Source organism: Chiroxiphia lanceolata, chromosome Z (genome assembly GCF_009829145.1).
Source record: "Chiroxiphia lanceolata isolate bChiLan1 chromosome Z, bChiLan1.pri, whole genome shotgun sequence".
Taxonomy (NCBI): domain Eukaryota; kingdom Metazoa; phylum Chordata; class Aves; order Passeriformes; family Pipridae; genus Chiroxiphia; species Chiroxiphia lanceolata.
In genome coordinates this window covers 64,290,478-64,318,311 of record NC_045671.1, presented here as the reverse complement: position 1 = coordinate 64,318,311, position 27,834 = coordinate 64,290,478, and the positions used below count along the sequence as shown (strand labels likewise).

Sequence of the window (27,834 nt, the reverse complement as noted above, 5' to 3'; positions counted from 1 at the left end):
AAAGGAATATTTTCACCAATTTGTTGGGGAAAATGTGGGATAAAATAATTTATTTTTCTTGTAAGAATGAATCAAGGAAGGTTATGACTGAATAAAGGAAAGTTCAGAAACAGAATATATTTGCAGAATAGAACTTTTATATTGTTCTCCAGTCATGACTTGCATTATTTATTTAGTCATATAAAATTTGTCTCAGAAAAAAAATAAATTGGAAATTGGATTTCCCAGACAAGAGACAATATCATTATCATAACTTACATTGATTTTGCTGTGGTCATTTCAATTTTATTTTTTTTATGAAACAGAAGATAAATGTATTTTCTATATGGGGATGCATAATTGCTGCCTATCAGTGCAGTATTAGTGGTTATAAATACTCTCAACAGTGCCAGACTACTGAGTTAGCTAAAAGCTATGTTGATCAGATGCTTGATGAAGTCTATCAATATAGGAATGATGCTCAGCACAGATTCATTCATTCATTCTCATCTGGGTGCATTTCCAGTGTACAACTGTACTCTGCAATGCAACATAATTTCCAGTGCTAAAGGTATTTTAATTGTGTTAGATAGCACTGTACAACACAAGAAAGGTAGTACTTCAGATCTCTGCTGGATTTCTTAAAATCAGAATCTCTCTGGCTGAGTCAGCAGTGCTCTGACAGCCAGGAGGGCCAACCTCATGTCCTGGGGGGCATCAGGCAAAGCTTTGCCAGCTGGATGAGGGGGGGGATTGTCCCACTCTGCTCTGCACTGGAGTGACCTTATCTCTAGTTCTGCGTGCAGTTTTGTGTGCCTCCGTATAAGGAATATGTTAAACTATTAGATAGTGGCCAAAGCAGGGCTACAAATATGATGAATTATCAAGAGCTGAAGCCCTATGATGAGCAGCTGAGGGCACTTGGTCTGTTCAGCCTGGAGAAGAGGAGACTGAGGGGAGATCTCTTTGCATTCTACAACTTTCTCGTGAGGAGTAGAGGAGGGGCAGGTGCTGATCTCTTCTCTGTGGTGACAAGTGACAGGACCCGAGGAAATGGACTGAAGCTGTGTCAGCGGAGGTTTAGGCCGGATATTAGGAAAAGCATCTTCACCCAGAGGGTGGTTGGGCACTGGAACAGGCTCCCCAGGAAAGCACTGAGCCTGACAGAATTCAAGAACTGTTTGGAAAATACTCTCAGACACATGGTGTGATTCTTGAGGTTGTCCTGTGAAGGGCCAGGAGTGCGCTCTGGCAATCCTTGTGGGTCTATGATTCCATGAAATGTACTGAGGAAGTGTATGTGTATGAAAAATCATGCATAGGACTGACATTGATGAATAGTTATTCTAGCTGTGACACTTTCTTCCACTTAAAAAATGTGTGTTAGTACAGAGTCATAGAATCACTAAGGTTGAAAAAGACTTCTAAAATCATCAGGTCCAACTACAGGTCAGAAATATATGTGTGAATAGATACATAAATTTATTTAGGGTATGAGTATTTATATGTGGCTATAAATATCAAGTTAGCAACAGCCATTCTGCTACCACCTTTTATCCAAGGTTTTGTATAAAACCCTTGTATTTAGGTCATCAGGGTTTGGAAGGAGAGGATTGTTTTTGTTTTCGCTTCTGCCTCAGGTGCTGTGTAAAGATTCAAATTGCAAATAGCATTCCATCAAATTTAATTCATAACCAAAGTATTGCAGGATGCTCCATTTCAGTAATAAGTATAGAAGAGGAGCTATTTAAGTGTGCATAAAATGTTTTGTCAAATGCTTCAGAATATCGTATTGGGTTTGTGTGCTCAGGTTTTGGTTGCAATGGGGCTACAGGGGAGGATCCTATGAGAAAGAAGCCAGAAGCTTCCCCCATGTGCAGCAGAGACAATGCCAGCTGGCTCCAGGACAGAACCACCACTGGCTAAGTCCAAGCCAATCAGAGGTGGTGTAATGCCTCTGTAAGAACATATTTAAGAAAGAAAATAAATTTATTGTGTGGATGTTATTGGGGCTGGAGAAAAGTAGAATGATAATATGTGAGAGCAACAACTCTGCAGACACCAGAGTCAGTAGAGAAGGAGGGGCAGGAGGTGGTCCAGGCACTAGAGCTGAGATTCCCCTGCAGACTGTGGTGCCTACCATGGTGAGGCAGCAGTGTTCCTGCCCCCCATGGAGGTCAACAGGGATGCAGGGATCCACCTGCAGCCCATGGAGGAGATCCATACTGGGCCAAGTTAATGCCTGAAAGGCGTCTGTGAACTCGTGGGAAGCCCATGCTAGAACAAGCTTCTGGCAGGGACCTGCAGACCTGTGGAGAGAGCAGCCCATGCTGGAGCAGATTTCCTGGTAGGATTTGTGACCCCATGGGGCATACCCGCTGGAGCAGGCTGTACCTGAAGGACTGCACCCTGGTCAACTGAAGTGACCCACATCGGAGGAGTTCATGGAGAATTGTTGCCTGTGGGGTGAACTGACATTGGAGAAGTTTGTGGAGGACTTTGTCCCATGGGAGGGCCCCCATGCTGGAGCAGGGGAAGGACTCTTCTCCCTGAACAGCAGCAGGAACAACGTGTGATGAACTGACCATAACCACCATTCCCCATCTCCCTGCATTACTGGTGGGGGAGGAAGGTAGAGCCCGGGGAGGAGGTAGAGCCCATGAAGGAGAGAGGGGTAGAAGGAAGGTTTTTTAAGATTTATTTTACTTCTCATTGTCCTGCTCTGATGTTGTTGGTAGTAAGTTTAGTCTGTTTTTCCCAGGAGAGTAGTCGGTGACTCCGACTCATGAACCTTTCTCTTTATTTTCTATCCCCTGTACAGTTGCAGAGGGGAGCAATAGAGCAACTTTGGTGGATACTTGGCATCCAGCTATGTTAAAACCACCACAAGCATTAACAGTTGTGCAAACTGGAATGATATGGAATTTGTCACATTAGAGTTGCATCTCTACACCTTTAGTACCAACCTTGAGAACTGGTCACATGAGGTGTTTTGAAAAATATTGTGGAACCAATTCCTCTAAAGTAATTTTTTTTTCATCTGAACAGACAACTGACATGTCTCTTAAGAAATTATTTATAATTTTTTCCAAGATAATTAGCACCTTCTGCATTTAAAATTAGCAACTTCTGCATTTCTATATGCAGAAATAAAATGGAGGTATGGTTTCTTCAAGGTGTGCTGAACATCTTCTTCAATCAGTGAACCTGAGAACTTAGTATCCAGAATATAGAGGAAGAGAAAATGCCACAAAACAACCATGTGGCTTCTACTTCAGTCAAGACACCCTTTTCTCAATACATGAGGCCATTTCATTTGTGTGGGGCTCTTCCTTTAAAACCTGTGTTTTCATCCTTGCTGTTTAGAAGGAAAAAAGCAATAATAGTGTCACCCTGGATTTCTTTAATCACCTACCTAAGATTGCCTTCTAAGAGTGATCAGATTATTATTCTTGTCGTCCAGATTGGAAACAGAGGCCCAGAATAGTAAAAAGCACTTGGGCTTATTTAATCAGCAGAGCTGATAATGAAAGGCACTGTGTGATCTGCAGACTTGAACTTGACCACACTACCTTCCTTGGTTTGACTTCTCCAGTAATGCTTAGTATCCTAAATGTACATTTATTTCCCATTCGGGCAGTGTCCTTTTGCACACTGGAGGATGTGCAAAATGAAGGACAAGGCAATTTGCTCTTTTGGGTAGAAACTACCTACCTTTTTGATTTCTTGTAGAAACTACCTACCTTTTTGATTTCTTGTAGAGCGAAAATTAATGCTGCTAATCAAACAGGCAAAAATAATTAATAATAAGTAATAAATATTTATAGCTATAATTAATTACAGGTTGCATAATTGATTTGTACTGTATAATAAATAATAAAACTCTGTATTGTAGCTATCTACAATATATAATTTATATTATACAATTATAATTATACTTAATTATAGTCATTCTGGTAAAAGCTCCCCCTCAATCTATGTACTTTGACTGCTCTAATTTATAATTCGGCTATTTTATCATTACATTACCTAGGCAGCCTCATCTCCTCAGATGGTAAGATTGACAGGGATGTAGACAACAGATTAGCAAAACCATATGGTGCTTTTGGGAAACTCCATAAAAGAGTATAGTGTAATAAACACTTGAAGAAAAGTACCAAGATCAGTGTTTACAAAGCCATAGTGCTGTCTACTCTCTTATATGGATCTGAATCATGAGTCATCTACCACCACCACCTGCGACTCCTAGAATGCTTCCGTCAACGCTGCCTCCGTACAATCCTAAGCATCCGCTGGTCAGATTATGTGACCAATACATCTGTACTAGAACAAGCAGCAGTCACAAGTATTGAGGTCATGTTACTGAGAACACAGCTGCACTGGACAGGTCACTTCTCCAGGATGAAGGACCACCCACCGCCTCCCTAAGATCTTGCTTTATGGTGAACTTGCCACTGGCTGCCGCATGAGAGGAGCCCCGAAGAGAAGATACAAGGACTCCCTGAAACAACATCTCAGCCTTGGCCACATTGATCAACATAACTGGTCTGCTCTGGCCTCCAGTCAGGAGGTCTGGAGACACACCATCTATAACGCTGCCGTTTCCTTTGAGAAAGCACGCAGGATCGCTCTCAAGGAGAAAAGACAACACAGAAAGAATTGTGCCTTGCAGAATATACCACCTAAGGAGTCTTTCTGTTGTGCCTTTTGCAATCGGATATGTCTATCTCGTATTGGCCTCATTAGCCACTGGCATGCTTGTAACAAATGTGGGTAGAACCCTCCTAAATCTTCATTCGCGAAGCCCAACCATGATACTCAATATAATTTTAATACATTTTGAAGGCAATGCAAAAGTTATGATTTTGTGCTTAGGAGTCACTTCTCAAGTGCCGAATGTTACACCTCTCCTATTTTCTGTGGAACTTTTCTGAAGGAAAGAAGTGTCCATGGAGTTGAAGACCCCTGAAAACTGATACTTTAACTCCCTTTGCTATGACTGGAATGTCAACCATTCCCTGCTAATACAAAAGATTCAGATGACTACAAGACATCTGTCTGAGACAGAAGTCCAAGGACCTTTGCAGACTTTCCAAATATAGGAAATTCTCGAGAGAGAAGGTGTCATTTAAGTTTCCAGACATAAATATTTTTAAAATAATTCAACAAATTTAAACTGAGATTAAGGTATGCACAATACAAGTTCCAAGAAGCCGTGAGAAGCTGCACACTTTTTTGCTTGATTTTCTTCAAATGTTCTCAGTGCCCAAGATATTCTACTTTCAAACCTATAAAGAATTTTATTTTTTTTAAAAAACAGTGGAGGTGTCTGACCTTAAGTAGTTACGATATAGTATTATTTGTCTACAAACAGCAACTCAGGATTTGTCAGACATGTCTGTTTAGTATGGAAGGACAAAATACTGAGGTAAAACTAGCAAGCTCAGGAAAGAAGTCATAGTCTGAGTACTGATACTTTAAGGCTTTCTTGACACCAAGTGTAAACATGGTCAATGCTGAAGTCAAATACTGCTTTTATAAGTAGAATTTCAGCTCCCTTGGATCAAGACAGATGACTTTTGGCAGTACTCTCCAATTTTAGCAGATAAGAGCATTTCTGATTGACAGGACTTCCTTGACTGGAGGACTTAATAGGGCCTCTGCTTGGCTAGTGATAAATTAAGCGGTTATTGATAAATTCTTTTCTGTCATGTCTTATACAGTGCAGAAGGAAATCAGTATATATAAAGGCTAGTTATATCCCTTTCCATCAATTATGTTACTTTTCAGTACATTCTGTTACCTCCATTGCTCTTTTGAAATAGTCTTCTCTCTGATAAAACCCGCTCTAAAATTGGAAACATAAAAACAGGGACAGAAAGACTGCAAAACCATTAAGATTTCTCTCTACGTCTTTGGAAGAATGTCCACCCCTTATTCTTTACGAGGGCCTGAATTTTTATACAAGAATCAATCATTTTGTTAAATCTGTGTAATTCTGAGAAGGGCTGAATTCCCTTAAAATCTTGCCCCTTTCTGACATTTTATTTACAATTATATTAATATATGGGTCTTCAGCACATTTAAGAGATCAGTGACTTCATCCCCGTGATGAAGGGATCCTCTGCTGACTTCTGCATCTTCTATACTTCATGCTATTTCTGCAGAAAAAAACCACAGTTGCAGGCGATTTTTTGATGGGATTTCCTCATGGCAATCTGGGTCTAGTGCTTATGGGTTTCTTTCTGTTTCTGTGCTCCCAGTTTTCTAAGGTACTGGGTGGTAAGGTAGAAATGAAGTATCAGTTTCCCTGGCAACAGCAACCATACGAGATGTTACATAAGTTCTGGAGGAGAGGATTGTAGAAGAGGTGGCTTCTATCCTTTCTAAACTGCTAAATGAAAGCTGGGGATGGAGTTACCATGGTGGGTATCAGTGTGACTTCAGGACATGCAAGCTGGTATAACAGACACTGTGACTTGGTCATATGAACCACTTCCAGCTAAATGAACTTCCAGTCCCATTATAAGCCTGCCAGTGCTTTGGTTTCAGCTAGCAGAGGGGCTACTGCCACATCCCCTCTCTTTACAAGGAAATGTGAAAAGGAGAACATATTCTGTTTTTTTTCTATAAACAATAGAAATGTTTGTTCTGACACCGCAGTAGAACTGGAACCTCAGGTTTTTTTCCTTTTTTGAATGCTTGTTTGTTCCTTCCTTCTCTTCAAAACTCTTAGAAATCAAGTATTTCTGCACTTCTGCTATAAAGAAGCTCCTAAGCATACAAAAGTAGTTAATATTTTCCTCTATACGGTATTATACAAATCTATTTTGTGCAGTTGGATAGAGTGTGTGATACTAAAAATAAATGGTGGGGAGGAAAGGACTCTACTCCCCTGGTAATCAAACATTTGGAGACTGTGAGGCACTCTGCAAGCAATATGCAGACAAGAAATTACATTATATCTCATTACCCCAAGGAAGGAGAATAGACTCCATAAGTCTGCACTCATTAAACTAAACCATTGAGAAGACTGTAACAGGAGAGCAGAAAGTTCTTTATATTATTCACAGCATGGGGAAGTGCAAGTTATCAAAAAGCAGTACTGACAGTGATTTTGAACAACGTTGCATGACATCAGGACTGGAGAGGCTCTGTCAGGCACTCCCAACCCTACTCCTTTTATCTGAACACAGGGAAACATTGGAACCCGATCTGCCAAATTAGCTGTCACTTTGAAAACAAACTTTTTCCTACTATGCTTTCTTGAAGGGGTATAGTATACCAGAAAATTAGCTTTTGTGTGAACTAAACACTGCTCCAACAGTTGTACATTTCAGCCTTTCTAAGCTCTCTTCAATTTCTTAGATATTCTTAACTAACCTGAGAGTCATTTTGTTCACCTTACATTTTCTGCCTCCAAATCTGTCAGATCACTACCTAACTCCCACTGCTGAAGTTGGTTTTGCCCTCTTGGACAGCTTTATGTTACCTTGTATTATGTAAGTATACACATAATTCTTATGATTCAGTGCATGTACAGCAAATATTACAATATGACTCAGATGTGAATTATCTAGGTCCATCTCAAATAGATTCTGAATGTGCCCCTGGCTCTTTAGTTGTCTCTCTGTTACCAATGACAGTGAAATCTTGTCTCCATTAATCTCACAGCAGCAAGCCCTGCAGTGAGACTTAAGGGAGTCCAACAGAACCAGATTCCTAGTTAAGACTTCGGTGCCTGAAATAGTAATTGGGTACCCATAATTGTTTGCTTCCTGTTACATAAGAAGAATGCAAAAAAATATCACTTCTTGAGAAAGCATGTAAAGATGTAGAGACTGGGAAAAAGTATTTTTTCCCATAGAATAAATGATACCTGAAGGTAGAAGAGGAATTTATCCTGCATATGTATGTACAAATATATGTAACCCATAAAAATTTACCATAGAAATATATATTCAGATTTCCTTGATCTTTCATTATTATCATTCCTTGGAAAAGGAATTTGTTGGGAAAACTGACTGATGCTGTTACAGAATTGCACCATTCCTCTAAGTTGCTGAGTAGGATGTGTAAATCACCCTCAATTTTGGTGACAGCTAAATTTTAATTCTGATAATTTACTCTTCAAATGTATTGACTGAAGTACCTTTGGCTTAGGTTCTGTAAAGGGGTCATTAAAACACTCTCTGTCTCAAATTGAAACACTTGAACAAAAGGGAAAGCCAGTGAACAGAAGGCTAAAATGAAAGAAGTTAAAACCAGGAGATGAGATGAAGTCAAAAATTTAACAGGACAGATGAATGGTGACTTGATTTATTCTGCTAGAAATAATCATGTTGTACTCCTTTGTCTTGGAAGGAATTACTTTTTCTGGTTTAGATGCTGTGCCTCAGTAGGCTGTATTGACAAATCACCAATTGTTACAGCTCTACTGACAAGTACGGAAGGTCTTCTGTAGCATACCGAATACTTGGAGCTCTCTTTAGACCAGAGGATTTGCAAGGTTTGGCATGACATGCTTTATCAACTTGTGAATATCTTTCGGGCAGAGGAAAGACAATAATTTATTTTTTTTGACAAATATAATATATATATTTCTAAATATATAGACATATATATTTATATAAATAAATATATAGACAAATAAATAAATATTAGGCCTTAGGTATTCTTGAGCTTTTTTCATGTCTATATATCAAAATAACATAAAATATATGTTTTCATCTTTATAATTTATACATTATATAATTTTATATTATAATTAACATATTTATACAATTTTGATTTAAAAGTTTAGTTTTTGCTAGTTTTACTAGAGGGTCAGTGATTTGAGTGCCACTCTCTGATCAATTTTTGCCATTACTCTCAGAAAACTGCTTTTTGGGTTTTTTTTAATATTTTGCTTCCTTTAGCCAAGGTGGCTTCCTCTTTCTTTAACAACAGCTGAAGTGCAAGAGCTATTCATGGAAATTACTTAGGGCTTATGAACATAATTTAGAATGGTGGCATAAATGTGGCAACTGTAAGACATTTGAATGAAGGCTACAAATCTTCTCTTCACAACCTTTTTGACAGTTTCACAGTTGAATTTAAGTGAGATGGAGAACATAGACCACTGTATATACTCTCTTGTTTTTCTCATCACTTCATCACAGTGGAAAGAAGAAAGAATTTTTAAAAAAAAAGTTAACCAAAACTTCTACTTTTAACTGCATTAGGAGTGATGAAAATTAATTAGTGTTTTTCTCCTCACTAGTTCATGCATTTTGTTGGTGTCAATAACTGAAGTGCTGTGAGAGCAGCCTTTTATTCATTGTGAAATGGTACATTCCTATTTCTTTCTGTTTTATGTTGTGTGCTTGGAGGTGCAGGTACAAAACTAAAAGCAATTATGTGAAAAAAAAATGAACATCAAACCTGCACTCATATATTCCTCATGCCTGTCCTTTCTCATGGCAATTAGTTAATTGATTGGTTAGACAGCCATAAATAGGTTGATCACACATGTATCTACTGTTCTGGTTTCTCCAACTGACCAGTTTTATCTCTGTCAAAAGTAGACTAGTTGAAAGAAATTAATTCTTTTGGGGGGCTGAATTAAGGCTAATTTGTTTCTTTTATTTAGCTGCTTTTGGAAATAGAGGAATAACAGCAAGAATGGGTTTTTTTTCCTATCCATAAAAGTAAAAAGGAACTGTATTTATCAGCAGTTCCACTGGTGCAGGTTTCCACCTGACTAAAATGACTAGCTTTTACTTTTCAGCTTCATTTTTGGTTATCATAAGCAGATTCTTGAAGATCTTTACGTGAATTAAAAACACATTATCTGTTTTCAAGATTCTTGAGCAACTCGAGTTTGGAACATAGTTTCGGAACTCTTTCTATCTGATGTCTATTAATCATGAGAGATATGTAATTTAGCTTTGGAAAATAAAAATAATTTGAACCAGGATCAGGTCTTCTCTGAAGGACCTTAGTCTTATTTCTCCTCAGGTCTTAAAACAAATGTTCTTTTCCTAGCTCCTTCAGATGCCCTATCTGAACAGACAAGGAACCTCATCTACGGAGTAGTTGTTTTCTGAGGGCAGGAGTTAATCATCTCTATTTATTTCTCTTTTTTCATTTGCCAATTAGTGAACAGTCAAGCCAAGACTAGACCATCCCACAAACCCTGGTCTTCTTAAAATGCAACTTGTGGCACAAAACCAAGATCCTAGTCATTTTTTTTAGAGGCAACATGAGGAGGAAGCATTGATAGTCTTCTCTCCATCACATCAGCAGAGATGCTGAGTGCTTGAAAAGATCCTTGGGTGAACACAGACAAAGCACCTCCATGACCAAGTTCAGCACATTAGCCAGAGAAAAGCATACCTAAATACCTCTGCCTTGTGGCAATTTATACTGAAACTCCTGCCGTTGGCAGTACCTGAAAACAAATGGATAATTTTAACTAAATTAATTGAGGACAGTGTACAGAGAATTACACAACAATGTGGGTAGTTTTCTGAATCTGGGGCATGTCTTCCTCTCTCTTGCTGTAGGCATAATATGTTTTGCAATGAAGATATTCTGAACAGTCAAAGGAAGAGGTCACTTCCCCTCTAGCCTCTTATTTATTTAATTTTTCTTTTTGACTGTGATTGACCATGGAACAGACTGCTGTGCTTGTCCCACTGAGAAGTTACTGTCTCCAGGAGGCAGACTACCGAGTGACTCAGCAGGCAATACTTTCTATTCTGCTTACATTTTATCTCCGTGGTGAGTACAGTGTGTCGTTTTCTCCAAGCAAGAAAAGCAATCATCTATATTTTTAATCAATCTCCCCAAGAGCCTTAACTATGAAACCATCTGAGCAATACCCTGGACAGTATATCCATAATGAGTCTGGCATCTCTTTAATAATAAAAATGTGTCTGTCTCTAGCTCTGACCTTCATTTCACACATAAAAGTCGCTTTTTGGTAACACCAATTATACATGTCTGTCTATCTATCTGTATCTATGCAAATTTGATTCTAATGACTGAGACCTCATTAAATAAGGATTAATTTATATTAAATACATGATTAATTGGTAGGGATAAGGACTGCTGCACCTTTAGTCATGACCAATCCATCTTCAGCATGTTTCAACATGGTGGCAAGAGAGTTTTAAATTGAGTTCTGAACTTTTATTCTTCTTTTATCTTCTGTGACTTTTTACATGTAATGTCAATAGAGAACACAGTTTTTTTTAAAAGCACTGAATTTGCCTCTTTCAAGTTCACTGTCTACAGAGCAGACTAACATAGCTACATTAAAAAAGGCTGCAAAAATAAAAGATCTTATAGCCTTTAACAATTTTCTGTTCTTCATAAACAGGGATATTTTCATTATTTCTTCCCAGCATTGCAATCTGCAATGAAGGCTTTTGAACAAACCTCTAAGAGTTCAAGTAGAAAATCTATCAGTCCAATGATCCAATGATCATGCTGGACACTGGGACTTTGGTTCCTAAAACAAATTATCCTTAAGGACATTGATGCTTACTTTTTGAAAACCCATGAAAGGGTAAGGAGGCACCTCTCTTGGAATTCTTTTTATCTCTCGAGTTTTGAAACAGCACCAAGACATTGAGCAACAGAGAGTTTTTTCCTTTGTTCTTTAATGTCTGTAAAACTCCTTACTCAGCTATGTCCTGAGGAATGGTAGGATCACTAAAAATGCTTCCTTTTTTCTCTTAAGCACACTATAATTATTAAGAAGACACAGTTTTGTGCTAACTTTTGGTGTGTTAGACCTCACTAGCCTTCTCAGGCGGGAATGTTTAGTTACTTTAAAAAATATTTGTGTCTGCTTTGATGTTCTTTTGAAGGACTTCTACTCTGACACTGGATCAAAGGCAGCTTGTTTGGGAAAAGCACAATAAAAAGAAATTCTCTTACACATTTGACTCTTAAGCTACAGGATTTAATTTCTGCTTTCTACTGGCACTCAAATATGTACATATATTTTAATTAAAGTAATAAGGATTTTTCTTTTAGCTTACCTGTTTTATTCTGTTTTAAAACAAGAGAAATACTGTTTATTAACATGGCCTATTTTTTAGATTTAATTATTTTTGATCCTGATATGATGACAACATTCTTCTGTGTCCTGACTTTTACCTTCTATATCCTAATATTTGCCTTCCTGTTAACTGTAGATTCCGAGTCAACAATTTCCAGAAATAATGGTAGCAACATTTAGAACCTAAATAATTTTTTGCCATTACTTGAATACCATTTAATTCAGAGTCTTGTTAGGGACTTATTTTGCCTGGGCTCTATAAAAGTGTTATTTCCAAAATCAAATTAACTTAGATAGTATAAATGGGAATGAATGAGCTTGAGTTCATTGTGTGGACAAGGTACTTGTTAGCAAATGAGGTAAATCTGTGGGAAGAAAGTGGGGTCAAATTCCATTCCTTGGGCAATAGAATAGAATAGAATAGAACCATTTTAGTTGGATGATATCTACAGTGATCTTCTAGTCCAACTGACTGAACAATTCAGGGCTGACAAAATATTAAAACTCACAGGATTGATTGTCGTTGTTTAACCCCTGTCAGCAACTAAGCACCCCACAATCACTCACTCACTCTCCCCCAGTGAGATGGGGGAGAGAATCAAAAAACTAAAACTGAGAAGACTCATGGCTTGAGATAAAGACAGTTCAATAGGTGAAGCAAAAGCTGCACACACAAGCAAGAGAAAACAAGGAATTCATTCATCACATCCCATGGGCAGGCAGGTGTTTAGCCACCTCCAGAAGAGCAGGGCCCCATCACACAAATAAGGGTTACTGGAAGACAAACACTGCCACTCTTAAGTGTCTCCCCCTTCCTCCTCCTTCTCCCCAGTTTATATGCTGAGCATGATGCCATGTGGTACGGGATATCCTTGGGTCATTCGGGGTCAGCTGTGCTGACTGTGTCCCCTCCCAGCACCTTGTGCACCCCCAACCTCCTTTCTGGTGGAGTGGGGTGAGGAGCAGCAAAGGCATTAGCTCTGTGTAAGCGCTGCTCAGCAGTAACAAAAATCCCTGTGTTATCAACACTAATTCCAGCACAAATCCAAAAGAGCTCCAATATAGCTCCTATGGAGAAAATTAACTGTATCCCAGACAAAACAAGCACAATGAAGCATTAGCCATCACTCTAGGAAGCCCGTTCCAGTGTTTGATCACCCAAAATGTTTCCTAATATCAAGTCTGAACCTCCCTTGATGCAGCTTTGAACCATTAACAAAGGTCCAGTCACCAGATCCCAGGGAGAAAGCTCAGCTCCTCCCTCTCCACTTCCTCTCCTCAGGAGAGGAGAGAGTAATGAGGTTGCCCATCAGTTTCCTTTTCTCCAAACGAGACAAACCTGGAGTGCTCAGACGCTCCTCGTAAGACATAAGACCTTCACATCCTTCTTAAATTGTGGGGGCCCAGCACTGCACACAGCATTCAACCGAGGCCACACCAGCACTGAATACAGTGAAATCATCACCACTTTTGACTACCTGGCTGTGCTGTGTTTGAGGCACCCCAAGATGCAGTTGCCCTCCTGGCTATGAGTTAGCCACACTGCTAACTCATAGTGAGCCTGCTGCCAACAAGCACCCCCAGATCCTCTACTGCAGCTGATCTCCAACCACTCGTCTCCCAACTTAAACTTGTGTACAGAAGCACTGAGCATTAGGAATCCCATCTTCCTTCATTCCAATCCACTTAGCATGTTACTCCTTCCACCCTCTCATTTGGTTTTCTATGCAGAAATCCTCTTTTTTTTTTTTTTAAATTTTCTTTTCACATACACAGCTCTGCTACACAGTGCTTCTCTATCTTCATGTGAAGATTTTAGCCTCACACTTTTATTTATCTAATACAGTCTCCTTATCCATTCAGTCAGAAAGCCATTCTTCTACTCTCTAAAATCCTTCTGGCAAATCTCATTTTTTATCAGCAACAACCTATCATGGCTGTTAATTTATGCCACAGTCCTTTAATTTACTTCCCACAATATTGTAATAATAATAATAGTATGTCAGTATCTTGGAAAAATCTGTCGTCTCAAAATTGTTTTTGTTTCTGTCAACCACCCTGTTCTTTTTTTGTGTATCTTCTATACCATAATAAGACAGATGTAACCTACAAGATGCTATTTACCCCATAAAGCTTTATAAACAGTACCAAAGAATAGTAAATCTGCAGTAAATAAAATTAAATTTAGTCCATCTCAAAGTTGTTTACTTTAGCTCCCCATTAGCTTTCAGCCTTTGTCTGTCTCCTGTTTCATTCTCTTCATCCTGACTTTTTCGCCCCACTGTACCTCATTCTGCTCCTTTTCTCCTCTTCTGTTTCTCTGTCATTTCCCCTCATTTTGATGTCTTCTTTTCTTATTCTACCACATCTATATGCCCCATTTTTTCATCTACCTATCTTTCTTCTCTGGTCCATATTGTTTCCTACATAATTCCTTCTTCTTTCCAATTTGACATCTCAGCATCAGCTAATTTTCCTTCTGCTCAGTTTGAAATTCTCTTCCAGCCCACCCAGTTAAAAAGTCTACAATCTCTCTTTTTCTTTCTCCTTTTATGAAAGCAGTCTTCCTTCTGTGTAAAATCACTTTTATTTCCCCTTTCCTGCAAGCTACTCCATTTCTACCTTCCCATTTGTTTTGTTTTGTTTTTTTTTTTCTTTTTGGAGGGGTTGTTTTTTTTTTTTTTGCAAAACCACTCTAGATCTTTCTTATTTACACAACATTATCTCTGTACTTTATCCCACCTCTTTACCCTTCTGTTTTTCTGGCATCACATAAATGTCGGACCAGTGCAAAAGGTGGATGGTGGGATTTCCGAAACAAGAGGAGGAATGTGGCCACCTTGTCAGACCTCAGTAGAGGATGCCTGATGGATTGCAGGTATCTGTATCAACCCAAGTTGCAGTTTTCCCTTGCACCTTTGTATGTAACCCTCTCCAACAGGGTTGGTCAGATAATATTAATTCAGCACTGGTAGGGGAGTTGAAGACATGGTTGTGTCCCACATTCCAGTGCTGAAGCATTGTCCACTGGGAGCAAGGAGCAGGAGGGAAGGAAGACAGACTGTGACTGACTCTAGGTACTGTTTGCCAGGACCAGAACATTCTGGAAAGCCCTTCAGGGGTAGAAAAAGTCATGCACATTCTGGCTGTGCTTTTCTTTCCATCTTCACACCCACAGAAGGAACTGGAGGATGGCCTGACAGGGTAATTGACAGGGTAAGATGCTGGTATGAATTCATGCCAACCTACAGTGACTTGCTCACTAGAGTTTGAACTGCCTGTGAACAGCTCTCAGCTGCTCTTATTTAAACCACAAAAATGTCAAAATATTTTATTCAGTGAAAAACATAAGTGAGTTACCAGGGCTGACTGTTTCTAAGTTCATGCCTTTTAGCAAACAACTTTTAAAATCAGTTCACCCTCCTCCCCACAGGTAGCATTAAACAATTCACATGTTTTGAGGTTGTGAAGGGGTTTTGTTAATTTATTTTTTAAAGCTCAATTTCAAAATAAAGTGGTTCTCAGATAGAGGGATTGATTATTTTCCTGGTACAGTGAGTGATAAAACTACTGTGGACTATGAAAAGGCAGCGTAGTGGTCTCTATCTTCAGCTGTGTAACATGTCTGGAATCCATCTGTTCTACTAGTGGAAACAGAAAGATTTGAAAACATTAAGGCATGAAGGAAAAAATTTCAACCAGGAATGAAGAGAAATTACTGTGATTAGAACAAAATCATTTATTACCATATGCCTTTCCTGCAGAGAAAACTGTTTAGACACCCATTACATAAAAGGGCCCAGCTAAGCCTTTCCCTGGAAATTGTCTACTTACATAGTAGCTAGACAAAATAATGTTTATAATTTATCAGTGGTTCTTCTGCCCATTAATTTCACTGGACTGGTCAAAGACTCGTCAGAACTTGAAACATAAATACTGACTTCTGATTAATTCTCAGCTACAGGAGGTGAAAAATGGTGAAAAAAGATATTGCTTTATTTCTTGTTCTTATGCTTATTCTTGCTCTTAATTTTATTCTTATGCACATTCTTAATTTTTGTTGTTGGTCTTATTCTTACTGAACTCTGTTTCTTCCTGTCTCTGAAGCTTTGATCATTCAGTGGAGTATTTTGGTAATGCTAGGAGCCATAAATGCTGAAGTTAATTTCAGAATCATGTCATCAAGGCATCTTGTATTTTAAGGTTAGGTGTTAAACAATGAAGAAAATGCTGTCCATGCTTTAAGTTACCTATGCTTGTTTTGAAGTATATTGTAATCTAAATGTAAAAGAAGTTTTGAGTATCTGCTCTAGATATGTGATAGCTGAAAGCAAGGGATTTGTTCAGAAAAGCTTACATATTTTTATATTTCTCATTGGAATCATCAAAATCATTCCTTTTTAATAAGGCTTTTTGAAAGATTAATTGATTCACCTAGGAACAGTAGCCATTATTAATTTAAACGCAGTAACAAATAAATTTGTAGCAGCAGTACTTACAAAAAATAGACCAACTTTAAGGTCTACCTGCAGATATCTAATTCTGTCTTATATTTGAGGATAAATCATTTTATGTCATGACCATTATCACCTTCATTTTGTTTTCCAAAACTCTATTCAAACTAGAATCGTTCTACAAACACCTGTGAACCTCATTATCCTCCTTCAAATGCCCCCATAATCCTCATGACAGCTTTCTAGCAGAGAGAATACTCACATACTTGTAACAACCTTCTTATTCCCTAACCAGTTCTCCAGAGCTGTCTTTTTGAGCACCCTCACCTACCAGAGACCTTTGCTGCCTCATGTTGCTTTTTCAAACAGTACACTCCTTGCAAGAGGCAGCTGTGATAACCTCAGTTCCTAAATGAAGGAGGCTATAGCAGCTATGCTCTCTGATTCTGGATTGATGTCTTACCAACAAAGTTTGAACAAACTCCTCAGTTTCAGCCAAATCAAATTTGGCAGAGGTTTGTGTCTCAAAAGCTAGTAATATCCTATTAATTTTGTGCAAACAAGCCTACAAGAAGAAAAGGATCCTAATAAAGCCTTCAGTAAAACAGTCTTCAGACAGTACCCATTTTTTTAGTTATTGAAGGATGCAATTAGGAGAAGGATGCATTGAAAGAAAACAATGTTTGTTAGACTCTTCACTAGTTCTCAAGGTCAGGGAATTGCTTGTTCTGTGTTTCAATAGATCACAACGCAGTAAGATCCTGGTTTATCTCTGTAATGTGTAGGTAGTGCCCTACCAAAAAATAGTAGTGTGGGAGAATATTTCAGGATCTTCTGCAAGATATTTAAGGAAAACATAATTCATTGAAAATGGAAACAGCATGAAGTAAAAAAACTCCTTTGATTTTATGGACATCTCCCAACACCATATGTAGGCAAACCACGACAACATGCTGAAGTGTAGAGAAACACATTGATCCATTCCAATACATTATGGCATGCAAAGTTGATTCAGATAATAGATGACATTTTCTTTTCATGTTGGTATGGAAACTTCTAAGATCATCATACCATGGAACAGCAGTGCCTGTTCATGTCCCTCTCCTATAAGCTTCTGTACCAAATATCTTCACTTCAACATCTTTACTGGATTGAAGTCCCTTAGGCATGGCAATCCACTACATTTGCAAGGCCTTATGCAGTATCTTGACCAAGTCTGGATATTGTTAAAATTTCACAGTATCATTCTTTCACTCATATTTTGGCAAAATGAAAATTCTAATTTTTCGTCACACTTCAGTCAAAATAAAATTATGTTACTTACCTCAGCAGAAAAATACTGCAAGTCAGGGAAAGCCTACAAGACTTACAGCATAAAAAGTTCAAATGTGTTCGTAAACCCATAAACTTGACCATCGCTCTTCTTTCTTTCCTTAGGATGCCTACTAATTATGTTAAACTGAGTTTTTTCTTATCCTGAGACAGAACAAAGACAGCTAGTACCACCATATTACTCTTATGAAATGGAGAAAAACATCCTTAATTTTTAAGAAGCAGTGTTTATCCTACCACTTGTATCTCATTGAATCTGAAAGGGCTTTTATTATTATAATTATGTTCTTATTGAATTTTTCAGACAACTATGATTATAGTAACACAGCTTTTATTTTCTTTTAAACCATAAATTTTATAAAGACATGCACAACGGCTGGAACAAAAAAAATAATTGAAAAAAAAAGGTTTGTTTTTCTTTTACTTTCTCTTTTTGAAGACAAAACATTTTTGTTACTCAGAAAACAGCAGTGGATGCTACATTGTCTTGAAGTCTTGCATTGTGCTTTGAAAACTACAGCCGATTTGCGAAAATGGATTTAATAAAGGAAATATCACTGTACATTGGATTCTTTTTTTCCCTTCCCTGCCAAACCAAAGTCAAAGGTCTTCTAAGTTATGTTTCATGCTTTGGTGTATAATTAATAGTGTCCCTTTCCAGATTAAAGGGAAAAAAAAAAAATCACTGTGGTCTAGTTTTGGGTAACTATTCTTCCCAGCAGAGCAAATCACTTAGCAAAGTTTTTCAGATGGAAACCCATGGGACACGTGCAGCTGCAATGCAAGCAGTGGGACCTCTGGCTGTGGCTGCAAGGAAAGAGACAACAGTGACCCCAAGGCAGTTTACAACACTTAGAGACAGAAAACAATCTGATGCATCTGTATCTCATGCACCTTCGTTTCGATGACATCTGGTTGACCAGTTTGCCCACAACACATAAATTCAATCTACTTAGAAACTTTGACTCTTACAAAGCCACACTACCAGTCTCAATACAGAAGATGTACTTAATTCTGCATCATCTTGAATATCCAGTTTTATTTCAGTGTATGTAGTAAGTGAAATGCAATACCACCCAACACTGTTTATCTTTTGTTTTGCTTTTAAATCTCTTTTCTTTTCCAATAACCTGTTAGCATCAGCGCTTATATTTGTAACTTTTCTTTTAAATCCTTGTGAGGAATCAAAATGATCTTGGAAATTAACTGAAGTAAAAATATGTGAAAGGAGAAACTATATAATTGACAATCAAAATATGAAATTGAGGACAATAGAAAGTCTACTCTGCATAGAGCAGACTAGACTATACTAGATTAGACTAGACTAGAATAGTTTAGTTGGAAGAACTTACAGCGATCATCCAGTCCAACTGCCTGATCACTTCCTGGCTGACAGAAAGTTAAAGAATGTTATTTAGAGCACTGTTCAAATGCCTCAAACACTGATGGCCTTGGGGCATTGTCTACTTATTTAGGAAGCCTGTTGCAGCATTTGACCACCCCCTCAGTAAGGGAGAGCTTCCAAATGTCAAGTCCAAAGGTCCAAACATACCCTGATGCAACTTTGAACCATTCCCACACCCTCTATCACTGGATCTCAGGGAGAAGGGCTCAGCATCTCCCACCCCACTTCCCCTCCTCAGGAAGCTATAGAGAGCAGTGAGGTTGCCTGTCAGCCTCCTTGTCTCTAAATTAGACAAACCCAGAGTTCCCTTTTGCATCTCATAGGACATGACTTCCAGCACTGTCACCAACTTTTGTTGCCTTCCTCATGGCATAACCAACATGGTCATATTTTATTGAAACTTATATATCTTCCTTGCTCATTATGTGATTCTGACTGACCTTCATCAAAAAAAAAAAGGGGGGGAATCACTTTAACAGCAGATTTTACTTTCTTTGTTTTAATGACTCATCAAATTCTAGATATCTTTCTGCTGATGCCTTAAGCCCCTAATGGTTTTTATTTTTCTAATATCTGTAGGACTTGTAAGTTTTATAAGTAGGTTTTAAAAGCAGAAACCCTCCCTTCTTTGTCCCTTGTCCCTTATCCTTTTCCCTCTAGCACCCTTGTTTATACATTCCTTAACCCTCTTACCCCATTCTATCCTCCCTATATCACTTATAGCCCCAAATCTAATAGAAATGTTTAGTCTTTTGTCAAGGCAAGGCCTAGACAGTTGACAGAACAGCATATCTGGGCCTAAACCACAGAATGAAGTCAAGAATTAGGTAACTATGTACCCTTTGTGCTCTGATGATGGTGAAGGTGATGAAGTAGGTGGTCCCGAAATGCACCCCAGACCCATTTCAGGGGGTGGACCCCGGGGCGGTCCAGAGTAAAGGCCACAGGGTGGACACATCTGGGATTGGATGGATTGTATTATAAAATGTAACCTCTGGGGCACGGGGGCGCACGTCTTGTAACATCTTCTGCCTTGGCAAATAAACCCTTTCTTATCTCACCCCTAATTAATTGCTCCAGGAGATTTTTTCAGCACCTAAATCCCACGGCAACACTGCAAGAAGTATCTCTGCAGTATTTTACTCAGTCCACAGAAGATTTGTTCCATTTTTGTGAAACACTGCATATGTTGACATAATATTAAAAAGACATATGAAAATCCTGTGGGAGGTCCTGATGCAAATTCTTCAAGGTGTTGAGTGAATTATAGAAGCCATGACCTGCTGAATTTTATATGTGGATGCTTTTTTACATCCACAGTCTATGTTTTTTGTGAAAATCTATATTTACATCCCTGTCTATTTATTAAATCTTTCAAGTTTGCCTTCTTTTTGTGCTTAGTATTGAAATATGGTTCTCTTTCTCAAAGTAACTTTTGGAAGTAAAGTCCGTAGGGCATCACAGTAGCAACAGCACCATGTTATTTATATTATCATTCCTATGGCATTTGAAGATTCACAGACATCTTTCTAGGCAACAGGTTTAAAAATAAAAACATTCCTGAGCTTGGGTGTACCTGAAGAGTGTACTTCAGAAATTCTCTGCTGTTTGTGGTGTAAGCATCTTGTGTACAGAGGTTTGCAACAAAATTATACATGGAGCTAAGCTGTCAGACCCTGAAAACAAGAGGGAGTGGTAGGAACACAGATAACAGATCTTGGTTGGCTGTGTATTGCTCTTTTCTGTAGGATTTTATCCTCAGATAAGATGTCAGAGAGGACTTGTGCAGTTTTCACACTGAACATACTCTTTCTGCCACACCACTAAGCAACTAGTTGACAGGGCAAAGATTATCACGTTCTCAAAAATCCCATGGTGATCATTTCTCGTGGCTGGACTGGAAGGATTAAAACCTGATTTTACTCCTCTGGTTTACTTTCAAATGTTAACTCTTCACTCCTGTAGCATGAAATCCTCTTCTTATCTACATATTTTAAATGCAGGTTAAGATTAGCACTTGTACTGTTTTTGACATGGTGCAGCAGGCTTGCAAGTGCAAACCTGAGAAAACTCCTGTGACCTCATGAAGCACAGCAACACTGTGAGAAATTGTGGGTATAGCATTTACAACAGGCTTCCCATTAGGCCACATACACAATGGAGTTGCAGCATGACAAACTTAAAAAGATGCACAGTTGTTAACCAAGACCCTAAAAATCAAACTTGCCCATGTTCATCAGATAAATTAATTATTTGGAGGATGGCATAGAGATGACAAGCTGTAATGTTTCCTTGGACTGTGAATGGTGTCAGGGAACAGTAGCTGAGAAGCTGATGCAGGACCTATGTACCATAAGCAGTTCCTCTCTGCTGCTATCCTGAGTGTGACTTACGAAAATTTGAGAGAAATTAACACATAAACCCAGTGTACTCTTTACACAAAAGAAATATAAACAGAGAAGAGATTGTATTTACTGTGAAATAAAGCAAGCAGAGTTAGTCATTTTGGTAGTCAGTTTTGTTCTAAAACCTTTGAATGGAAGTGTTAACTTAAACAGATCTTTTTTTTTTCATCCGAATCCAATGCATTTTAGTCTCTAAGTTCTGAAATTAAAATAAGAAGAATTTATTTTATATTTTCATGTGGTACAGCTGGAGAACCTGGAACATTTATGTATCATGGATAATGCAGACATAAGTCTGTCAATTATGGTTTTTTAAATGTTTGTTTCCTGTTACATAAAGTGTAAAAATGAAAATAGCTCTAAATAATATTTTTGATGCACATTTTTTGGTGCTTGAGATGCTATCTAGCAGAAGATGAAGTCTGAAGAACTTGTAATATAAAATTTTTTATTCTGTTCATACCTCAGGATACTTGATCTCTTTTATGTATCAGAGGATGAATACAGGTCTGCACACTGCGCTGAACAGACAACACAGCAGAAGAAAATTCCATTCCTCCTGTGCAGTGAAATCAGACAGAACTGGAGCATTTGATTTGGTTTTGCTGGGGCAGCCTGCTCTGGAAAATATTTTATTATAATCCTTTAGTGCTTTAAATTAACTGTCTTGTTTTTGAAAAATCAGTCCTGTGTAGAACTATGTCAGTGTAAAAGCAGGCATCACTATGATATCATCAAGGTGTAGATAAAAGTAGTTTTGCATACTACACAAAAGGGATATGTCTCTCTCTCTCTACTTTCTTATACCATTGTGACTCTGTTGACATTAGAGTCATTATTCTATATTTACACTGGTGAGACATGATCACAAGTGAGTCTCCATCAGGAGTTAAAGCCAGAGCATGGAGGGAAAAGTGTTCCTTTGAAGGGAGCATCTGAGCAATTCTACATTAAAAAGTATTATTTAAAAAAACAGCTAAGTGAGTACAGAATGTTATTGTGCTTCAAATCCCTGGAGGAAAGGTGATTAGAGGTAGTTGCTATTTTTTTCTGTAATATATTTGAATAGAATATGTTACTTGCATACGCTGCAGAAGCTGAGCACAAATTGCCTCACTAAGGTCTATTATTCCGGGGAACAGTGAGAATAACAAGCTGAGATACTGATGAACTCAGAGAAATATGAATAACACATTAACGCTCAGGATGTATCAATAGCATGCTGCCTGACACTGGGGACAAGCATCTTGAGGATACAAGGAATTGCAAGAATGGGTCTTCAAAAGCACGTCTGGAGATGGGAGATTTTCAAGACCACTTCTCTAGGGAGGAGAGATTCAGCTTCAGGGGGTAAGAAATCTTGCCAATAAAAAAAAAATAGGTGTTTTGTCTCTCAGATATCATTAATCTCCATGTAAAAACTGGGGGGAGGCTAAGCAGGAGCAGGGACTTTTATTTTCACACACAAAGAACACAGTATGGGGATGTTTATGATACTCAGATGATTATATCTCAGGCTTACTGCTCTTCCAACCTAATTTCCTGCTTAAAGCCCAGGAGAGTGCAATGCATGAGAGCTTCAGCGGAGGGGGGGAGAAATACTGTTGAGAAACACTCCCCAGTTGGCCTCGTTATAAGATACCACAGCACAATGTAGTCAATGATGTTGCAAAGAGTTGCAGGCATGAAAAGAAAAACAAAAAACATAAAACATTCTTTATTGAGAAACATTAAGAGTTCACAAAGAGGATTTTTTTTTTCTTTTGAGAGACTCTTTTCCTCTGCATTTGGTGCAGTCTGTTGGATTAACAACACTTACACCAAAAGTACTCTTACCAGAGAAAAAGCAACCTGCTCCTTTTTTTGAGTGATGGGCTCTTTAGCCATCAGGGATTAGCTCTATCTGTCAAGTTTCAGTCAGTCCTTCTGAAATTGCCCAGCAGGATTCAGCAGTGGCTGGACTGAGCACACCAGCTTAAACAACATACCCTACAAAAAAGCTGCATCAATGATAACTTTGTCACTTTCAGCCCAACATCAGTAGCTTGCTCTGATTAAGGAGGAATTTGCAAAATTAAAGAACTGAATATGTATGTCAATGAGAATTTAAGATGTAGTATGCTGTAATTTGCCATTGATTATGATCAATCAGAGAAAATTCAGTTTCAACCCTTGGTCGCTGTTGAAAGCTGCACTATACAGGGCAATCTAAGGTACTACTGAAGGAGAGCCGCAGGAAATTATACTGTACTTCACTGGCACAACCAATTCATTTAAGGAATCCAGTAGGAGCCAATAAACTCATAGTTCTGATGTCATTATTAGCCTGAATGCAGTCTGAGAATTTCTGGGATTATAAAAAGCCTATTAAACTTAATGCCAGTGTACTATCATAGACTAAAAAGTGGTATGACAATTTGCACCTTCTGCCCCTCAACTCTGCCCTTGTGAGACCCCACCTTGAATACTGCATCACTATCTGGGATCTGCTGCAAAATAAGGATATGGACATGTTGGAGCAGGTTCAGAGGAGAACCATAAAGATAATCAGAGTGATGGGATGCCACTTCTGTGAAGACAGCCTGAGAAAACAGTGTTCAGTTTGAAGAGAAGGCTTCAAGAAACCTCATTGCAGCCTTTCAGTACTTTAAGGGAGCTTATAAAAAAGAGGAAGAGTGACTTTTACGAGGGCATGAAGTGATAGAAAAAAGGGTAATGCTTTTAAACTGAAAGAGGAGAGAGAAATTTAGATCAGATAGCAGGAAGAAATTCTTTACCCAGAGGGTAGTGAGGCACTGGCATAGATTTCCCAGGGAAGCTGTGGGTGCCCTAACCCTGGCAGTGCTAAGGATCACGTTGGATGGGGCCCTAAACAACCTGACCTATTGGGTGACATGCCATGGCAGCAGGATTGGAAATAAAGTCCCTTTCAATTCAAGCCATTTTGTTGATTTTATCATTCTGTTCTACTTAGAAAATAATTGCTTCTATATCCTAAATTATTATTTCTGAGCCACAAAGAGGAAAAGTATTTTATAGTTTCATAAACTTCTTCAGAACTCAGAAAATGCTTCATCCAAAGGGCGGCTGAGCACTGGAACAGGCTCCCCAGGGGAGTGCTCACAGCATCAAGCCTGCCAGGGTTGAAGAAGAATTTGGACAATTCTCTCAGGCACATGGTGGAATTCTTGGGTTGTCCTATGCAAGACCAGGAGTTGTATTTGTGGGTGCCTTCCAATTCAAGATATTCTATGATTCTGTGAAACCAAAAGCCTTGTGTCTGTACAAGGATGAGTAAGTGAGATGTGGGGGCATCCTGTGAATGGAGTCCAGCCTTGACAAGCAAGAAGTGCAGGTTTTGCTGGTCTTACCACTGAGGTGACAGTCCACTTAAGTTTCATGCCCAGACTGCGCTGACCAAAAGAGAGAGAGCTGTGTCTCTGTATTTTCATCTTTATCAACACAGAATTATGCTTTTATAAGTGTAAAAGAGGGTTCTGCAGTGGCTTGAGAAAGTCTTGGCCTGTTGGGGTTTCTATGACCTTCAAAGACATCAAGTTTTTATTCCTTGGCAGATGAGACCATCTCTATATTCCAGGAAAACCTTTGACTACTCCTAATGGTGGTAAAGCTGTAAAAGTTTTAACAGGGGTGTAAAATATCAAGTCAAAACAAAACAAAACGAAACACCCATATCTAACCCTAGTTATGCAACATGATAATGAAACAGTGAGTCGATAGTCTTTGGTTTTCCTTAAGATTGTGGAAAGCATTATGTGGCTTCAGTTGCAAGTTAGAAATACAAAAATCAAGTTTGTCCATTAGTTATAACTGTGGAGTTCTAGGGTGGTTGCCGTGCAAATACATACTGCAGTAGATTCATTCCTGTGGGGGAAGAGTGAGAAGGCACAGCCAGCTGTCAGGAGACATGACTCAGTGGCCTGGCTGGACATGATGGACACAATTACAACCAGGTGACTGGCTAAACTTTCACAACAAACTCTTTGACTGATTGGTACAGGGGCCCTACAGGTGGGAATTTCAGGCAGGTATCCAGATTTTCCCCAAGGAAGCTGTTGCTGTGTCTGCTGTTACTTGTATACTTAAACATGTTGGATTAACTTCCTAGATAGTGTGAATCAAAGATTTGCCTGGTCTATTCCTGATGCAGAAGCGATCAAATCAGTCATTTATAAACGGTCAATAGAAACTCTTCCTTCAGAAGTAGTCATGTAAAATAGTATTTCATATGTAGCTGAGACCATATATGTCAGCAGAGATGAATAAAAATGAAAAAATGCTTCTGCTGGGATGATTTTATAGGACCAAGCCAGCTGGGTTTTAAGAACTGTGAAGGACGGAAGTTTGGAGAGGACGTCTTCATCCAGTTGAAGACGTCTCTGTGAGGATACTTGCCACAGAGACTCCCATTGCCACTAGACAGAAAATATGGCCAGCTTACTGGGGCCATTACATTTCCATGTGAACATTATTGCATGTCACAGGATCTTAATACATTAGGGTGTTTTTTTTTCCTTTTTAGCAAACTGTCTTTAATGTGCAACAAATTCCCCTGTCATATTCACCTAGCAGACTACAAAATCAAGCTAACAAGGGTAACTCAGCTACTGTTGCTATGGTCTGGGTCTCAGATGAGATGCTTCCTACATTCAGTGCCTTCTTTGCAGTAGAGTCATTAATTTGGGGGGAAGGAGGGGATTTTTAGTTTTTTGAGGTATTTTCTTAGCTATGACAGCTGAGTGAAGTGGCTTTTCATGCCAAGAGTGTCAGCGGACCTTGACCTAGGTAAAACCTTCCCTTACTTTTCCCTCACAGTGTCAACCTATCTATACAAATTCCTTGTAGCACTCAGTAACTCAGGTGTATACTTAGTCTACTCAGATTTATAATGTCCTTTTTAGAAGGCAACACATATGTAGGCATATCTGACACTAGCTGGACAAGAAGCAGATAAGTAATATGACATGGAAGAATTTCTTCCCATCAGCTGGCCTCAAGCTCTTCTGCTTCACCCCAGAAATTTAACTTCAGTACTAGAAAACACCATTAGAAAAACATTCACTTTGTTAATTTGTGAATGAGGAGAGAGCCACCTTTTATATCTAGTTCTTGCTGAAAGGAGCCATGACTTGCTTTTCCATTTTTCCAGAAACAACATCATATGAGAGTTTGAATAGGCATATCTCTGCTGCATTATCTTGCACATGTGGAAAATGGGAGTTAAAAATTGCTCATTTTTGAGTAAATGTTCAGATTAACATGATTTAAATGTTCAGTGAAAACGGAAGAGACAGAATGAGGTTAGAAACAGAGGGCTCCAACTACCAATGGCTGGACTTGGTGATCTTAGAGGTCTTTTCCGACCTTAACAATTCTATGATTCTATGATTTTTGTACCCTGGTAAAAGCACCTGTGAGATACTGGGTTATTATATTAATTATTGGCTTGGACCAACTCATGTGTGTGTGTGTTGGGGGAAGGGACTGGTCAGATTTCAGGAAGGTGAGGTGATGCCCTAACCCACCCTTAGCACGTCAATGCTTTGTGGAATGCTTTATTTTGGTTGAATGTTACACTTCAAACTTTTGCCAAGATCTCTTAAAGTTTAGCAGTAAAAGTACCTCCTAAGAACCTGTGTGCAGCTTTTCTCCTATAGTCCCTCTCAAGGTGTTAAAAGAACTGGGGGCTCATCTAATAATTCGGTGGGCAAATTTTTGGAGCCTTGTATATTTGTAAGTAATATCCTTAGGTGAGCTTATAGCTTGAAACTTGGGGCCTTACAGGACCAAAGCTTTTTCTTCCAGTGAGGTTGATCTCGTTGTGTGTTATGTATGATTGTTCCACAGCATATTTTATAGGACTCTATTCAGTGTGCTTTCCACCACCACTGAGTTAAATGCCATTAACAGAACTAGTTAGCTCTTTTTTATGTTCAAAAGTTGAGATCAAACATGTAAATACTGATATTAAGTTAAAGGTAGTTATGCATCTATAAGCGAAACTGATTTTCCAAACAAATAGACATTCTCCTATTTTTATGTACATGCTAATACCAAAAAACCACATAAATAGAATGTAATTTGCTGCCACCAGACCTCGTCCCCCTTCAGTGAAGTAGCTGGGTAACCTTGCCCATAAATTCTCTTATCACCAAAGACATGCTTTATGGAACATTATGTCACTGT

At 38.7% G+C, this 27,834-nt stretch overlaps 1 protein-coding gene and 1 long non-coding RNA gene across 5 annotated transcripts in view; both read left to right on the top strand.

Moving 5' to 3' along the window:
- The window catches only part of LOC116781168, an 844,439-nt gene that overhangs the window by 146,496 nt on the left and 670,109 nt on the right, over positions 1–27,834 (top strand). The gene's annotated exons all lie outside the window — the stretch shown is intronic.
- The window catches only part of LINGO2 (leucine rich repeat and Ig domain containing 2), a 481,605-nt gene that overhangs the window by 395,736 nt on the left and 58,035 nt on the right, over positions 1–27,834 (top strand). Inside the window, exons 1-2 of one of the 4 annotated variants that reach the window (XM_032676787.1) lie at positions 22,516–22,607; positions 22,846–22,977. The exons of the other annotated variants lie outside the window; for them this stretch is intronic. The gene's annotated coding sequence lies outside the window, so the exon portion shown is untranslated. Of the gene's footprint in view, positions 1–22,515; positions 22,608–22,845; positions 22,978–27,834 lie in introns of those variants that run through there. 4 annotated transcript variants of the gene reach the window in all.